At 42.6% G+C, this 12,841-nt stretch overlaps 1 long non-coding RNA gene across 1 annotated transcript in view; it reads right to left on the bottom strand.

Moving 5' to 3' along the window:
- Positions 1-4,041: 4,041 nt before the first annotated feature.
- LOC144685408 (uncharacterized) overlaps positions 4,042-12,841 on the bottom strand; it is a 1,061,419-nt gene continuing 1,052,619 nt past the window's right edge. Inside the window, exon 2 of the long non-coding RNA XR_013577719.1 lies at positions 4,042-4,579. This is a non-coding gene — a long non-coding RNA (uncharacterized LOC144685408). The remainder of the gene's footprint in view (positions 4,580-12,841) is intronic.

The following is a 12,841-nucleotide window of genomic DNA, read 5'->3' on the forward strand; positions in this document are numbered from 1 at the left end:
TGCACCGAATTCCCACTGTGCACCAAATTGCCAATACCCACACTCACTCTGGCTGTGTCTCCCTCAGAATGTGCTCTGTCCCCTGTTCGTGTGCAAGGATGTGAAAGGTATTATTTAATATAGATGAATGCAAGTTTTCTTCAGCTCTTCTAAGCCAAAGTGGCTCAATTTTGAATAAAAATGTTATTTCATATAATAGACCTAAAATGGGTCACATCCTTTCCTAATGGTACTTTCCCTTTCCTTTCTTTGGGATAACAGTATTTGGAGATCTGCACATCATAACAAAGTTAATATTTTTAATAGCTTCTCCCTTTTGAAAAGTTGTGTGATTTATGTTATCATAAAGTCATAGAATTATACAGCACAGAAGAAGGCTATTCTGCCTGTCATGTCTGTGATAGCTCCTTGTAGGAGCTATCCAATTAGTTCCACTCCCCTGCTCTCTCCCCATAGCCCAGCACGTTTCTTTTCCCTTTGCAAATATATATCCAATTCCCTTATTTCAAATCTGCTTCCTCCACCCATTCAGGCAGCTCATTCTAGATCATAACAGTTGTGGTATTGTTTTCTACTCTGAAGACTGACCTATATTAACCCAGGAATGTAAACAGCTCTTTAGAATCCCATGTCTGAAGTTGCAATATCTTCCCATTAGACAATAAATGGCTTCTGAAGTACAAACATGCATACGGTATCCCAAAAGATTGCCTGACTTGTTTAACAGCTTGGGACATTTTTATCAGATGTTGTCCAGACTGCAGAACTTATCCACTGTCCTTAAATAATGAATTCTTTTCACAAATCAACACAGTAGGAGCTGCCCTTGTGTTTGCTTTAATAATCTGGAAGTGTTTTTTGTGAAAGCATTTGGGATTTTACAGCTTCACTGGTCTTGGCCTGCTCAACAGCCCATAAAATAATGAAACATTCACAGCTTTGACTTTTAAAACAGTGAGTGCTCTCCAGGACCACATGCTAATATGACCTATTAAATAACTTCAATAGTAGGTGTAGGAAAGAGAGCAGGAACATGAGAACTGAAATAAGCACAATATTAAATACTTTGTTTTATGAATATGATGGGATTATACCAGAGTGTTTATAAATAGGACATGTCGTGATGCTGCGTTCTCTATTGTGTGAAAAGAAAACTGTCTTATAAAAGCCGTATTTCAAGTTTGTGCTGTTTTATTTTCACAAGAGCAGGCTGAACAAAATGATTTCGTCCAGCTTTGATTTTATTCCTGGCCGTTTTGTAACAAAAGTGACAGAAACGTTTGTGATGATGTAATTTTCGCTACAGAAGTGTGGGTGAGAAATCCTCAGGAATAAGGCTCACATGAAAGCGGTTGAATTTGCAGCCCATCACATCTACTGCAGCATAAAATTACCAGCAGATAATTTCAGAGCAACTGGACCTGCTTGACAATTCCCCACAGGGTGTCCATGCCTCCATTCTCAGATTCATTAGGGGAAAGGTACCTTGACTGGTGATGCAATCTAAGACAGCAATGCACGCTAAAGCAAGTAACAGGTTGCATAGTCTACTTCAAATTCTGCAAGATATCTGTTAGGGCGACCAGAATTCAAGAGATCACAAAGCCTCCTCTGGCATCCTGAGAAATGTGATTTGTGCAGTTGTAGGGTACAAGCAGCAATTCTTTCCTGTTACAGGCACTTTTCTTAGTTGCAAAGAACATTTCCGCTCGCTTTTTAATTCATTTTCTGTATTTTTCCAAAAAGCAACAGACAGTGAGAGGAGACCACAATTAACCACTTACTATAAAAGTAAATGGAAAGCAGTAAAGTGACAGGTTTTATTTGGCAGTAGCTATGTTAGTAATCTGAAGCTAACCTGCAGAATAGTTGTTTGCTAGGTCCAGCCTTGCATTATTAGTTGACCACCAAGCTGAAGAAAGTTCAATGTCATGCATCAAACTGGACTTCACGACAGCTCAAGATCAGGGTAGGGGCCATAATCCTAAATGCAGTGAACAGTTTTATGAATCTGAACAACTGGGAGCAAGAGATCAACGGCCATTCAAAAAAGCCAATGCAGCCTGCAGGACCAATGCAATCGACAGCTAATTGTAGAGTACAATCGTGCTCACCACGTTTGATTTATCCTGTGATGTAGCTAAGAAAATTCCATTTGAGATGGTGCACAATTGCTCAAGAAAATGAACTGGCAAGTCAGAAACCATGGACTCTGAAAACTTGGGCCAGAATTTTATGCTCCTCCTGCCCCCCCAACACCCCCGAACACCCCCGAACACCCCCAGCAACCCCGGCAGATTCTGAGGCAGCAGTGGTGGGTGTGGGGTGCTGGGTGGTGGGTGTGGGGTGTTGGGGTGGGGTGCTGGGTGGTGGGTGTGGGGTGTTGGGGGTGGGGTGGTGGGTGGTGGGTGTGGGGTGTTGGGGGTGGGGTGGTGGGTGTGGGGTTGTGAGGTGCTGGGTGCTGGGTGGTGGGTGTGGGGTGTTGGGGTGGGGTGTTGGGGTGGGGTGCTGGGTGGTGGGTGTGGGTGTTGGGGGTGGGGTGGTGGGTGTGGGGTGCTGGGTGGTGGGTGTGGGGTGGTGGGGTGGTGGGGTGCTGGGTGGTGGGTGCTGGGTGGTGGGTGTGGGGTGGTGGGGTGCTGGGTGTGGGGAGGGGGAGCATGAAATTGCATGGGTGGGATTTATCCAGGTTCCCACCCGCCCCCGCCTGGCAGCGATTTTACAGTGGGGCGGAGGGCCTCGGACGGGAAGCCCCCACCCACCCCACCGGCCTCAATTTTTAGGCTGGTAGGCGGATGACAGCTCAGAGGGGAAACACGGAATAAAGTAAATTCAATCTCGGGCAGGGAGATGGGGGGCACCTCCATCAGAAGCCCCCTTCTGACTGGGGATGCCCTCCCCTTAAGGCCCGGTAACCTCTGGATCTCCCTGCCCACCCCACCCCCCCCCATTCCCCCCATCCTATCCCCCGAGATTTGAGTGCCCCCCTTGTGAGCACCCAGCCCTTCCTTCCCTACCCTAGGACCCCTGCCACCTAACTGTCCTCCGGTCCCCGGGACTTAGTGCCAGGCAGCTCCCTGCAGTGCCTCTTCCAGCCACTGCAGCACTGTGCCTGGAGGGACTGGAGAGCTGCTGGCCGATCTGATTGACCGGCAGCTCTCCAAGTTGGGACTTCCTCCTGAGTGAGGGGTGGAGGTCCCACCTTATGCCTTTCAATGCTCATTAGAGAGTAATATGGCATCAGGGCTGCTGCAGTCGGCAGGGATGTGTTCCCCGCCATCCTGAAAATTCAGGCTTTGCAGTGTGCCAACATGACTGGTATCCAAGTTAGGATTATACAGGTGCAGCTCTGGTGGACTGAACCTGTTTGAATTTCAGACATGTGGCACTCCCGATTGCATATGACATGACTACTCAATGACAGGAAATATATTTAAAGAACATGATGCTGAAATTTAATGGATGCGACATGCATCCAGAAACCTAGGACAATCAAATCAAAGATCTATCTATAAATCTGTTGTGATCATGGGATTCATGCTTTGAAACTAACAGATTAACAATAAAACTTAACCAGCTACAGTTGGCAAATAGACAACAATGAACATGAAATATACGTTGCTGTCAACGTGCTTTGCAGGTCGATTGATTTCAGCATTCCCACAATTTCTGCAAATATGCTGTGGCCAAATTTGTTTTGTAACCTTATTATTTGCTAATATATCCTGGTGTTAATTGAACGATGAGGTTTTTTAAAGCAAGGGGGAGCGGTTACTTGATTGGTTCATTTACTTATGTTCTATGTTCTAAAATTCCAACATAAAACATTTACCAAAATTTAAACTGATAAAATTTTCAGTGTACAACTGTGTTTTTGCGGCACTATTTTAGCCAGTTAATGAATGAATAAAATGTTTTCCCAGTTCATCAGCCTGCTGCAATCATGCTTCTTGCATTTATCCCCAGATGTGATGCGTTCCAATTCAAAAAAGTATTAACTTAAATTTGAAAAACTTAATCAGTAGATTGTTTCAACCAAAAGAATACATAAGCGAATCCTTATTGCCATCGATCAACTTACAGTAGCTGTTGCAATGATGCAGAAGTTTACCATTGATGAAACCATTGGATCTGGTGACACTAACTGACATATAATGAGTCATACCGTTTTAGCAGCCAGTGCTAGATCAAGCACATGGGTTGGGTGGGGTGAGCATGGGGGAGATGTTGACTGAGTTGTTCATTATGAGCTTTATGTTTTTAATACTGCAATCATGTTCCAGGCTCCTCCTAACAAGTTGTTTCCCAACCCCAGGCATCATTTTCTACACTCTTGACAGAAATGAATGTTTGTCTAGGATAGACCTTACTGGCTTCAGTATACTGGGTTAAAATTCGACCTATTTCACAGGTCATCTCAAGCATCTGAGGAGAGATTAATCTGTTCCCAGGAAGGTGTTCAAGCCATTCAATTCCAACATGAGCTGAGAGATGCCTTTTGAACCTACTGTAAGTGACAGGTGTATATGAATGGGCAAATACTGTTTGGAATGCCTGTTGTCCTGACTGAGGTCTGTGATTCCTTTTTTCATTTATTCACGGGATGTGGGCTTCGCTGGCTTGGTCAGCATTTATTGCCCATCCCTAGTTGCCCTTGAGAAGATGGTGGTGAGCTGCCTTCTTGAACCACTGCAATCAATGTGGTGTAGGTACACCTACAGTGCTGTTGGGGAGTTCCAGGGCTTTGACCTAACAACAATGAAGGAATGGCAATATATTTCCAAGTCAGGATGGTGAGTGACTTGGAGGGGAAGCTTCAGGTGGTGGTTCCCATTATCTGCTGTCCTTGTCCTTCTAGATGGTAGTGGCGTGGGTTTGGAAGGTGCTGTCAAAGGATCCTTGGTGAATTCCTGCAGTACATCTTGTAGTTGGTACACACTGCTGCTACTGTGCGTCAGTGGTGGAGGGAGTGAATGTTTGTGGATGTGGTGCCAATCAAGCGGGCTGCTTTATCCTGGACGGTGTCAAGCTTCTTGAGTGTTGTGAGAGCTGCACTCATCCAGGCAATGGGGAGTATTCCATCACACTCCTGACTTGTGCCTTGTAGATGGTGGACAGGCTTTGGGGAGTCAGGAGGTGAGTTACTTGTCATACAATTCCTAGCATCTGACCTGCTTTTGTAGCCACAGTATTTACATGGCTGATCCAGTTCAGTTTCTGGTCAATGGTAACCCCTTGGGTGTTGATAGTGAGGGATTCAGTGATGGTAATGCCATTGAACATCAAGGGGTGATGGTTGGATAGTCCTGTAGACTATTTGATTCACAGATGTGTTGCCAGGAGTTGTCTGATGTGAGTTATATTTGGCACCCTTTTCCAGGATTCAGAGGCATTATAGAAAGGAGACAGTGTGGGTTGATCTGCTGAAAACTGTTACATCAGGGACCATGTTTCTGATGCAGTTTATTAATGTGGGAGAATTTGTTATTTTTGATATTCCTAGGAGGAACAATAAAATTTGTTAGAACTATAAACCTAATGTTGCATTTAATCCTGTTCATTTATGTTTAATATATCTTTCCAATAGTCCATAGCCAAAGTTACTTCCAATAAAATGTTTGTTTTGAAGTTGAGAAAACTGAAAACTATGTGACACAGGTTCTCTATTCAACTGCTGGACTCTATTTATTTGGATATTGAACAATGGGTTACAGGGAGCAAGCCCTCATTCATGGGATTGGTCTTATGTCACTCAACCCTGCGAAAGTATCCACGCCTAAAACCCAAAAAGGCAACAATATTTCCCAACATAAACTGCAGATTGGTCAGATACGGACTGGTAGTGATAACATCACGGAGATTTCTGAATTACGTCCTCATTCATAAAATAGGGGGAATGTAGAATATAAATAAATTCTATTCCCGGGCTCGCTCAAGGATAATAGAAAAACTTGGCCATACCAACAAAGACTTATTTTTAAGTTATTTACAAACCAATCCAGACTCTCTTGAGCCTGAAACCGTGAGGGAAAGATCATTTTTTCTTGGCCTTACCCCTTGAAGCAACATTTTGGATGAGGAAGTTGGGGGGTATTTCTTGTGAAGTTGTTTTCTCTCATATTTGTCAACTCAATAAATCACATTACCTTTTAACCTTTTGAATGAGGGTTGTTTTGTGTGTAACACAGCTCCAAATTATAAATAGTTCGTAATAACTGTCAAAATGGAAAATAGGTAGGATAATGAGTAAAATGTGTAAATGTATATGTGCAACACAGTGTGAAGTATAAGACACAGTATCCTTTCTGTGAGCTACCCGGGCCCAAAGCCAAAGGTACCAAATTACAAAATGTTAATAATATATTCCCAATAGCATTAAAAGACCTGCATTTGTTTTCTGTTATCTTTATTCACGGGCCCATAATAAATGCTTTGAACCTAGGCTCCAGTGAAAAGCTGTCTGAGCTGAGGTCTGAGACTATTCTGAATGCTCTCCCCTGTCTCACACACGCACAACATCGGTTGTTGACTTTTGCTGTTCTATTATCAGGCTACGTTTATTTAAAGGAAGTGTCATCTTTATCTTGCAATAAATTTAAATGAGAGTACAAGGTATCCACACAGTGCTGAGGACACTGAGTATATTTCCAGCACCCGCAGTTTTTTTGCTTTTACACTAAGTATATTGATCCTTTCTCCCTCCAGTGGTGTGACGGTGCATTCATTATGTCTGACATTTTACCACCTCTATGGACCTAAAACTACAGGTGAACAGTCGCAAGCAAATACAATCTCCCTAACCCGCCCACACTCAAGAGACTCACTCTGCTGGGGTAACAAGTGTAAGGAAATTATATATTTTTTAAGCTCAGTTGGTTGCACTCTCACCTCTAAGGCATACTGGGTTCAAGTCCCACTCCGGGGTTTGAGCACAAAAATCAAGGTGCTGCACTGAGGGAATACTGCACTGTCAGATTGCTAACTTTTGGATTAGACATTAAACGGAGGGACCATCAGCCTGCTCAGGTGAGTGTAAAAGATCCCACAGTATTGTTTTTCAAAGAGCAGCTGAGCTATCTCTAGTCAACATTTATCCCTCATTCAACATCACAAATATAAACCGATTGGTCACTATCACCTTGCTGATTGTGGGACACTGTTGAGCACATATTGACTGTGGTGTTTCCTACACTGTAACAGTGACTACACTTCAAAAAGTAATTGGCTGTAAAGCGCCCAATGGTCATGAAAAACACCATGACATCCACATTGATTTATGCACATTGCAGTTTGTGTTTTAGGTGCACACTTTTGGGCTGCAGATTATACGCTCACAAAGATTGAAATTAGCCGTCCAGATTGCATTGTCTACTGAATCTAAAATGTTTTCAGGATTACACTTGAGTTGGAGGCAAGTAATTCATGGGGGCCCTTGTAAACGGGTATTTGCTGCTCTTTTATTGTTCATTGTTAGCTTGCTGTATATAATTTATAATGGGCTGAATTTTCCCTCAGAATCTTGAATGTTTCAATAAGATCACCCCTCATTCTTCTAAACTGTAATGAATAAAGGCCTAATCTGTTTAGCCGTTCTTGATAAGTCAACCCCTTCATCCAAGGAATCAGTCTAGTGAATCTCTTTTGAACTGCCTCCAATGCCAGTATATCCTTTCCTAAATACAGGGACCAAAACTGTACACAGTACTCCAGGGGTGGCCTCACCAACACCCTGTACAGTTGTAGCAAGACTTCCCTATTTTTAAACTCTTAAGACTTTAGCAATACAAGCCAAAATTCCATTTGCCGCCTTAATTGCTTGCTGTACCTGCATGTTAACTTTTTGTTTCATGCACAACACCCAGATCCCTCTGTGCTACATTTTTTTGGAGTCTCTCTGCATTTAATATTAATCTGAAGGTTAAGGGGAGACTCAAGGGCCTAGTGGTTTTGATGGAACAGGTAAGGAGAAACTATTTCCACTGGCAAGTGGGTCAGTAACCAGAGATCATCGGTTTGCCGTTGTTGGCAGAAGATCTAGAGGGGACATTGAGGAGAAATTTCTTCATACAGCAGGTTGTCCAGAAAGGGCGGTGCAATCAGATTCTGTAAGAGCCTTCAGAAGGCAACTGGGCATTTAGTTGAAGAGGACCAATTTGCAAGGGTAACGGGGTAACAGCTGGGCTGTAGGATTAAATTGGACAGCTCTTTCAAAGAGCCAGCACAGGCACAATGGACTGCATTGTCTCTCTATGATCTGACCACCAATAATCAGCACAATGCAACTCTCCCAAAATGCATAAATAAGACATTTTATAGTCATTTGTCTCACCTGGCACTTACAGGGCAGTAACAGCTGCAAAATGGGGTAAGTAAACATAATGCCTTGTTAATCTGAATAAAGCGGCTGACATTTTAAAAGGACCCTACCACCGGGCACCTGGAGCACCCACCTATTTTGGTCGTGGGCCCCTTTAAACATGTGAACCAGGGTTCTCAAACCTCAGTTACCACTTTAGGTTGCAACTAGTTGGAGCACACGCTGTTCAAACTCTGTTCAATTCCATAGGCAATAGAACCTAAAAGGCCCAGCATAGGCAAGTAAAATTATTTCTGTAGTGCTAGGATGGGGGGGGGGAAGAGGGTTGCAGGAGGGCAACAGGAGTGCTCCTCTAGATTCCATGACAATAATTTGGGCTGCTGCTGCTGCCGCCTTGGGCCACCCCTTCCTTCCAGGCCATCCCGGTAGTTGGGGGTGGCCCGATTTAAGCCAGCTTAATCGACGAGCTGCATCAGGCCACCTAGTTGGCAATCCACAGCTCACCAGCATGATGTCAAGAATCAAATGAGCCTTGAAATCATGGCAACCTCTTCCCTGCAATTATGGACAACCAGTTGGTGCCAATGGGCAGAATCTTCCATTCTGGAGTATAGGTTGGGTGGCGGGAGCAGAAATGAGTGATTCCCTTTTTGGGGCGGTAAGCTGGACCCCTGCAATCTTGCACTGGTCAGCTCATTACATGAGTGAGGAGCATGGTGGATGTTGAGGCAAGGATGGGCAGGAAGTCGCCGTCTACAACGCTCCCTGCCAAGAAAACCCATCCACCACCCTACAATGGGACCAAGGCACGTGTGACATTCTTAATATCCTAACACGCCCCGGACAGTCCGACTTTCTGCCCCAGACATCCTCCTAACATGCCCCGGACACCCTTCCACACGGATCCAGCCTCCCCTGTCCAGCCTCCCCACTGGGCTTGGACTCCCACAGCTTGGGCTGCTGGCACCTGATCTCAGTCAACAGGCTGACATTTCCAAGCGGTCCCCAAGAAGGACAAAGCGGCGGCTACTCACTCCAAAGTCCAGGAAGAAGTCTACCTCGCCAGCCGCACTTCAAAATACAATTACATCAAATGGCACTTCATTCTGGGGAGGTGGTCTTTTAATGAGCACTCATGACATGCAAAAGGACTTCCCGACATTCTCGTCAGGAGACACGGCCCACCCTTAAAGTTCAGAGAACTTAATTGCGAAAGTTCATCCCGCCGTCGCAAAACTAATTTTTTTTTTGCCTCCTGCTAAATGAAGTTCCCCTGCCTGCCAAATTTCCTGCTTCAGGCGGCCTGGAGGATTCTGTTCCAAGTCAAATTGAACTCTAGGAATAGAGAAAACCAGAAAAAAACCCACTGCAGGACATTTGACCGATCCCAGAATCTGGGAAACATCTCAGTCTGTGGTGCCTCCCATTCCCCCCTCAAGTAAATACTTCCCCAGGTGCTTATTTAACTTATTCTTCAATTTGCTGATATAATCGGTTCTCACTGTTTTCCGTGGCAGTTCATTCCACATGCCCTCTGCATAAACAAAATCTTCACTGCCTTTTCACCCTCCCTCTTCTCCAATTAGGGCCACGTTACTGCCAGTGTGAAATCTGACCAATTCACTAGCATGCGTTAGAAGGGTTGGAATGTCTTGCATTGTTTTGCCTTCCTGTATAGAATTCAGGTGTGTCCAGCTTTTCAAGTCCTAAGCGTTTACACAAAAAAGGGTTTCTTTTGCAATATTTTGTTTGTGGCTTTGCCCATTTTGTCCAGGTTGCTTAAAACTCAATTAGGACGTTTCAGTAGCCACACCAATTTTATTTCCAAATGAAAAAGGAAATAAAAGCTCCAGAACTAGGGAGAAACAAATCAAGCACTTCTGTGAATGGCCTCCTCTGCGCCATAGTGACTCCATGATTCTATTTATACACATTTAAAGCCAGAAGAATGGTCAGGCCTAATAGTATCTGAACCTCTCCCTTCAAACCTAAGGGGAAGGGGAGGGAAACTAAAATACTTCGGATCCTTCCCAAAGCTAATCATAGCGAGGGCATCTTTCAGCTTAAAATTCAAATTTTAATTAATGATGATACTCCAGCTCCCACACCCCACAGGAGATTTGAGTTTTCCAGTCGGAGCCAACTGATTGGGGGTGAGAGAATTTAAGCCAAAGAATGAGGCTCTTGCCACAGTGTTCCAATCCATCTAAAGAAGTGGTATAATTTATTGCTGTTTCAGAATGGACCACCTTCATCTCACTCAATGTTGGGACCGAACATGTAGAAGGTGGAGAATGGGCAAAAAAACTGAACAGGAGCAGGCAGCCCTCAAGAGCATCAAGCTTTTATTTGAAAGGCTCTGCTGTCTCATAGAAATGTCACCAGCTCTCTGTGCCTTAACTTCAGTGGATTAACATTTTTGCATTGGCTAAACTTATTAACACATTATGTTGAGTTTTTTTTATTATTATTTTAACAATCTCATGCACAGTAGTAGAACGATGTATCCATTGAAAACTATTTGATAAATGTCAAATGAAATAAAGTAATCAGCTGAAAGCAATTTGCATGGCCCTGGGACTGCCAGAGGCTTATGATTTTCCTTCATTCATCTATCATGAAATACTGTTGTTAGCCAAAATACACAAAGCAGTAAAATTGCTGACATATGTAGACGAACTGCAAAAAAATCCCCACATTTTTCTTGGGCCTGGGCAAAATAAACTTTTGTTTATTTGAAGACCATTGAGCATTTTCTCGCTATTCGCAATGATGTTTTTTTAATGCCATTCTTAAACAATGTGCAATTTCCTCAGTTTATTAGGGAGGATTACAACCATGGCCTGATTTGCAAGATAATAATGCAGTCTTTTAACAGGATATTTTAACCTATGCATAGACATGAAATCCAAACGAACGTAAAATGCACTGCACTTCAATTTGAGCCCAACAGCACAAAGAACATCCATTCTGCATTCCACTGCAGAGAAACAGAGTTCTCTTTAAACCAAGTTCAAAGAGAAGAGTGAAATCTCTGCAGTAATTTATGATTCCTCTCAAATTATTTTTATACCGACATACTTAGGGGGAAATTTAACAAAGGGAAAAAGAACAGGTAAAGCTTTGTGGCAGCAGCTTGTTAATCCCACCCTGTCTACAAGGATCTGGAGGTGCAGCCTACCAGAGGAGGGGCTCGTTTCTTTACATGGACCTTTTAATTTTGTTCACTGAATGTCCAAGACAAAATAATATACTATTACTATGTATGGTTTGCATTTCTACTTCACATTAGATGCCAAATTAAAAGTGAATGATTCAGTCGCATTTGGTATTCTAGATTGTAGCGCTGCGTCAAATAAAAATCCGTTTGCTGTAAACCGTGTGTTAAATTGCGTGTCCAGCACAGCAGAAAATCTGATATCTGATAGCAGAACAAGCTGGGTTGGTGAAGGAGGAGCCAGTATTGTGTTTAACTATAGTATAGGCAGGGACAGCAGCTGGATAAATAACGTGTGTCCCACTGTGTAAATATGCTGTACAAATCACATACAGCTTTAGTCTGGTACATGCACCAGTGCCAGTGTTTAGCTGATGTTTACAGTATAATAGATACTATACTTGAAGGGTGCTATAAATCTAACTTGGCAAAGGGATTATAGTGATGTCATTGAGACATCAGCAGAACACAGAGATTTAATTGCAGCTTTTAACTCCTCGGCATCTGTTCTTTTATATAATACATGACATCATACTTAAAATAAACTTTTAAAATCGTTACCTTACTGTTACTCTGGAGAGTTGTGGAGAGGCTTTGAGCTCTTAACTCTCTAATTATGGTATCAGCAATTAGAATTAATACCAATTGATGTAATTGTATTTTGAAGTGCATTAGCAAACAGTTCATTATGCTGGATATTTTAGATGGAGAATTACACGTTTTAAAATTTACAAAGCACTTTGGAGCTATATGGTTGAAATTATGCAGTTTATAAATGTCAGGGGGACTTTGATACTACAAAGGTTAGCTAATACCTACATAAAGTGTAGTTCCTGTTTATTATAAACTCATTTGTAAAATAATTATAGATGTTAACTGTTTGACTGGAAAATTTCTAACAGCACATTCATAACACAGAGGAACCTTTTTTCTCACAAACATACAGGCAGAACTTAATTTTCAGACACACCCAACCCAGGTTATTTTTTTTACACCTCCAACTAAAGGGCTAAGAGGTGGATTTAAAAGTAGGTGAAAGATCTGTCAACTTTTTTCTTTGAGTTGCGATTAAGGAAAATCTATTACAAAATTACATTTTATCTATCTGGCCTTTTTGGCTAAAATCTGAACAAAACCTATTATATTGAAATCAATGATCAAAACGTTGTCCTCATAAATAAAATGTCAGTTTTTAATTAGTGTCAAAATGTAATTTTGTTAATACAATTGGGAAGTATAATTCAGCATTGTTGTTCTGAGTCCAGCGATTTTTATTTTGTCACAATGAGAACACCTCAGATTAAATAACC

The sequence above is a fragment of the Cetorhinus maximus genome, chromosome 10 (assembly GCF_964194155.1).
Source record: "Cetorhinus maximus chromosome 10, sCetMax3.hap1.1, whole genome shotgun sequence".
Taxonomy (NCBI): Eukaryota; Metazoa; Chordata; class Chondrichthyes; order Lamniformes; family Cetorhinidae; genus Cetorhinus; species Cetorhinus maximus.